The 5,699-nt window shown below is 42.9% G+C and overlaps 1 long non-coding RNA gene across 6 annotated transcripts; it reads right to left on the bottom strand.

The window, feature by feature from the left end:
• Window positions 1-248: 248 nt before the first annotated feature.
• LOC119364118 lies at window positions 249-5,396 on the bottom strand. 6 transcript variants are annotated; one of them, XR_005174678.1, is made up of 4 exons: window positions 4,998-5,396; window positions 4,781-4,867; window positions 1,200-4,676; window positions 249-1,090 (listed from the first exon to the last, which is right to left on the bottom strand). It is a non-coding gene; the product is annotated as an uncharacterized LOC119364118 (long non-coding RNA). The 6 variants fall into 6 exon arrangements; XR_005174681.1 differs by having other exon boundaries at window positions 1,200-3,499; window positions 3,592-4,867; XR_005174682.1 differs by having other exon boundaries at window positions 1,200-2,919; window positions 3,270-4,867.
• Window positions 5,397-5,699: the final 303 nt, after the last annotated feature.

Genomic DNA, 5,699 nt, shown 5'->3' on the forward strand with positions numbered 1-5,699 from the left:
CACCAGTTTCCTCCCATATTTTTTAGCGTCAGGTTGGGAAACTTCGCCAAGAGTTTCAGGACTTACTTTTCTTCGGATGAGAAAAAAGTAAAAGTGGAAAATGTAAGTATTTGATGCAAAATGTTATATCACAGAATACAGAAACTTCAGGTGTCTACAAATTAATGTGTTTTTAAAACAAAACACAACATTAGCTATTGATCATAATGTGATAGGAAGCAAACAGGCTGATTTCTTCGCAAAATATTCCAAAGAATGGCATCTTTTTCCTCAGAAAAAAGGAAGGGAAGACTGGAATTGTTATTTTTCCTGCTCTAGAATACTCCCTCTGTTCCAAAATAGATGACCTAACTTTATACTAACTTTAGTACAAAGTTGGGTCATCTATTTTGGAACGGAGGGAGTAACTAATAGTAATATTCCATGATACAGATGAACTCGACTGACCAAGATCACACATTTTGACATAAATGATAGTATGTACACCAGAATTTCAACAAAACAGTAGGTAGCAACTCAAAGAGATTCAGATGTTTCTTCATGCACTTTCTCTTGAACTCACACATGTCTTCTCTTTGTATACCATCAGTGCTCCGAGGAACTTAAGCCATCAGATTGAGGCCTAGGCAGACGTTGTGCACGACCTAAATGAGAGAACAACAAGCCTAGAGAAGCATGAGGAGCCAATCCACCACCTAAATCGATGGTGCCAAAGTGTTTGAGAAGCCTTGTGATCAGCACACCGGCAACGTACAATATCCGGGACAAGCTCACGGCGATGGTCAGGTAGTAAATTAGAGTCTTGAAGTATGGCATGGCTCTTCTGTGGACATGCACGTCCCGAGCGCAAGCAGCGCGATGCAGGCGAGCGAAGCATCGGCGACATTCATCATCTTGTTCTCCCCGTCATTGCTCTCACGGAACGACAACCCACAGAGCACTGGTGGAAGTGACCCAAAGACCATGTGTGACAGTAGTGCTAGGACCATGTGGAGCCGGGCTTTCGACCACCTCCTGAGCTTGAGCCAATAGTGGCCGACGTTCTCATTTTTCCCTCGTTCATGTCTCGGATGTCTCTATGATCAGCAATCTGGTATCCACAAGAAAATGATATGTTAGTTTTTGTAGTTTTGGGTTTGAGTTTTTCATAATGTTCAGTAAAATAATTTGAAAATTCACACAGGAGAGAAGTTTGTTACATTCTGAAAAATGAGAGTCGGTCCACCAATAAGGTTGGCTATGCCCAAGATGGAAGTAACTGACATGTTTTGGCGCCGCTTGATGCTGTTGTTCAAACAACGGAGAGGCTGGTGACTGACTCCACTAAGCCTCAATATACTGTGGCTTTTAGTATATCCCAATCATCCCTCTGTTGTTGCCTAGGAGCAGACGGATTCACATCTTCAGAGACTGACAACACTACATCTGTTGCTTGAGGAATCCGAGAAAGTAGTGGCGGATCTAGGATTTGAAATCAGGGTGGTCCTAAAAAAATAAATTTGACAACAAATATGACATGTGAACGTTCAAAATAATTACCAAGACCACATATAAATATATCAATATGGTCTTCCAAATACTTAAATTCTCAGTTTTGCAAGAATTCTGCAATAAGAATTTATTCTCAATCATTAAGGATAATTTGGGCATAAATGATGTGCAAAATTATGTATGTGTTCGGTTCATGTACTGGATAGCATATCATAGCAAAAAAACCTAAATCAAAAATCGGGAATGGAAATTGGGTATCCCGATACCTCAAATCGGGTTAACTGGGGCTGGAACACAGGTTGCTAATTTAACGCCACCGGACTGGTGACTTGGCGGCTGCCGTCGTCTTTGTAGGTGTGCCAGGCGGCCGGGGGTACCGGCGAAGCTGCGCAGGGCAGGGCCGCCACAGTTCGCAGGGGGCGCGGTTGGCGCGGGCGGAAAGGAGGCGAGAGCAGGATGCCTCCTGGGCGACGACCAGCGACCAGCGACAAAAGACGAGGCAGCGGGGATGGGACGGCTGAGCGGGTGGGTGTCGGGGAGACGGGGATGCGAACCAACCAGAAAGAACCATGTGGTGTGTGTGCTGTGTACGAGGGTCAAATATGTAATTGGGCTTATTTTTCTTTGGTCATCTCAACATGCTGCCTAGGTGTATATAGCCTAGTCTGAAATTCCAGGGTGGGCCGCGGACCACCCTGTCCACCCTCTGCCTCCGCCCCTGCGAGAAAGTATGTCACCCCTTTGGATGATACCTAGTATAGGGAAAAAAACTCGGTGATCAGATATACAAGATACATTTAGACGACACAGAAAAGAGAGGCAACAAGTTTCACAGAATTGGTTGCTCTCAGAGTTTTGTTTGTTCAGTACATGCATGTAAACTTATCTTGATTAACTTACTGATGATGGGCATTATGGATCTGTGGAATAATAAATCTAAAAGGAAAGTACTTTGGCCTGGTATGATATGTGTCACAATTGGGCTGAAAAATGAGCCATTCTCTGCAATACCGTGAGCATCTAAGCAAATGAAGTTACTACTGTCAGACTGCATCCCTGAATAACAGTATGTAGCTCATTCATGCATTCTGATCACTTAATCGGACCTACATTTCTTTGCCTACTTTGGCAGTGTACAACTAAATGCCTGAAGCTACCACGACACAGTCAACAAACAGAACTCGCAAGTACTTTTTCTACACTTAATTAGCAGATGGTTTTGAATACAAAATGCAGGTAACGGTGCAAATAGGATCTAAAATTCAGGAAAGTAGTCAAAAGATTTATGTAGCAAATTGTACAAGTAGCAGGAAGAAACAAATTAAATGTAAATAAAGAATAGCTTACCTTGAGTATAGGATTTTCCTAAGAAGGCAGGCGAGATAAACACGATATGTATACTCGGTACACCCTAGATGAATCAACAACCTAACAACAACAGCAAAAGAACACATTGGATTCACAAATCATCTATTCTAGCAATCCATGAATCCAAAATTTGAATGATCTCTTGAGGATAATGACAACAACAGCAAAAGCGCACATTAGAATCGCACACCACAAACTGACAAATAGGGCTAATTAGTTTACCAAATCCAATACACTTAAGTAAGTGTCAAAAAAATCTGCTTCTCAGATAGTAGTGTCATACAACAAACTACGGAATTTAGTACATCTCTGGAATCGGGACAAAGTCTCATAACCTAAAATGGGCTTCGGTCTCATTATTCATGGATGAACACTTCTATCGCATTGACGATTAGTATAATACTGAGTACCTGTCAGATAGTAGTGTCGCAGAACAAATGGTTGTTGTCTCTTTCCAATCAAACGTATGAGTAAATTGCTTGAGAGATACAGTTAGTTGCTTGCTCAACAACAAAAGGGAAACCATATAGCATAGAGTCAGTTGCTTTCTATGAAACAAAAGGGAAACAAAAAGAAATCCATCTCACAGCTTACTGCTTGAATAATCTTGAGAACATGAGGAGCCTTTAGTGTGAAGATCCTTCACAAGGGCCCACCGAAACATACAAAGATCATCAGGGCCATCTAGTACTGGCGCAAAACATTATCATGTGAAAGTACTCTAAATCTTACATGTTGCGTTTCTTCAATACAGTAATTGGTCCACTTTTATCATCAATTGTATCAAAATGGTCCTTCAGATCAGCTAAATTTTCCTCATTGATTGCACTTGCCAATGCTTGAATAGGCAATGTTGCACAAAGAAACCAAATGAGACTACACAACAAAAGGACGGTGTGGTGTTTTTAGGAGAAATGGTTCAATGCAAAGGTCATATTATTACATGGAGTAATAACAACAAGAAGGTTCTAGCAGTCTACTCCATGGAGTAACCACAATAATAACATCCACTGGAGAGTGGTTGCGTAGGGAGTGAGAGGCAAGCCTGAAAGTGTGTTGCCAAGGCACGGTGGTGTCCTTGCAAGGTTGTGGCTAGCATTCGTCTATTCAGACAATGCTTATTAATTGATGTACATATAATTAGATAAAAGAGCATACTTCTTAGGAACTATATTCATTCTGTGAATGGCAGTGTGAATCTCTGTCATTAAAAAGGAGCAGCCTGAAATATTATTTGTGGGCATAAAGCTCTCTTGCACATTTCTTTTGTTGTATTGTCCAGAACCAATTGGGCAGTCCCTAATGCTGAAAGGATTATAGGTGGCAAAAAACCCTGGAGGTAACAACCTTTGTTGTGAAAGTACTTGCTTTATTCTCAGTGCGGAAGTGCTAAAGTATGGAGAAAATCCTAGTATACCATGAGTTATTGGTTCCTTATCAGACTGAAGAAAGCATTCACACATCCAAGATGTCTGTTAGATTGTTAACATAGAATCAATTCAGTTAAGATTACTCCTTTCTGTTGATATAATTAGATAAAAGAGAATACTGGTTATGAACTACTCCCTCCGTTCTAAAATAGATGACTCAATTTTGTACTAACTTTAGTAAAAAGTTAGTATAAAGTTGGGTCATCCATTTTGGAATGGAGGGAGTATATTCGTAATATGAATGACTGTGTGAATCTCTCGGCAGAATTATGAAGAGAATATTGGTTAGGAACCAAGTTTAAAAGTGAACCTCGCATATGATAATATTGCTATTATTCTTTTCTTCTTCTTCATTTCCATTTTTTCATCATCTTGTAAGTGCGTGAACTGAACAACCAAATCAGATTTAAGTAGAAATAGAACAATAGAGGGGTTGGGTGCCATCCAGTTTTAAAAATCAAGAACTAGAATTTGCAAAAACTGGAATTTACCTAGCGATGTTGGATGTCGTCCAGCGGAGGAGATGGAGGAGCATGTCCTAATGTCCCAATGGAAAATCCTTGGCCTCTCATGTCCTTCTACCAAACACGTAAGAAGTCCTCAAATCATCTCCAATTGGCATGTCAATCAACATGTTCTTGGCTTTGCAAGTCCTGACCGTCACAAAATAAAATTCAAAGAGAAAATAGACGGGAACATGAGTTATACCATTGACAGAAGATGCTTGGGAGGGCCAGTGCAGCACAGCGAGCTGGCATTGCACGTCGGCAACAGCAAGGGCGCGTCCACCAGCCGCGAGAGCCGAACTGGTCGGGCGCCGCGGGGCAGCGCGCCGCTGGGCGGTCGAGCCATTGTGGTGGGTGGCGGGGGCTCATACGCGGGGACTTGGATTTCCTTCTCCCCCGATTAACTCCCATCCATGGAGCGGCAGTAGAGGTGGCGGCTGCGGGAGGACCAGGCGGCGGCAGGGCGGTGAACCGCATGGGAGGATCAGCGGCGGAGGCTGCGGGAGGACCTTGGGCGGCGGGGCAGCAAACCGCGCGGGAGGCTGCGGGAGGATCATCGAACGGGCGGCCCGCCCATGCTGTGGCGTCGGATGGGAGGAGGAGGGGAGTGGGCGAGAGGGCGTGCGGGCTTGTGGGTGAGAGGTCGTGCGGGTGTTGTTGGCAGTTTTTTTCTTTTTCGAACGGCCGTCAAGGTTAGCGATCAATAGATTGGTGGCTTAATACTGTGTGGTTTGCAGTGTTAAACACCTGAGGATTAGAGACCATTAGATCTTGTATATGGATGGGTTAGATTGTTTGAATCTGCCATCTCTCTTTCTTTTATAGTGGTAGTAGATAGTAGATGAAGATCTAGGCATTCGATGTGATTGTTGTTATATTGTATCACATTATCCACCAACGGGCC

Source organism: Triticum dicoccoides, chromosome 2B (assembly GCF_002162155.2).
Source record: "Triticum dicoccoides isolate Atlit2015 ecotype Zavitan chromosome 2B, WEW_v2.0, whole genome shotgun sequence".
Taxonomy (NCBI): domain Eukaryota; kingdom Viridiplantae; phylum Streptophyta; class Magnoliopsida; order Poales; family Poaceae; genus Triticum; species Triticum dicoccoides.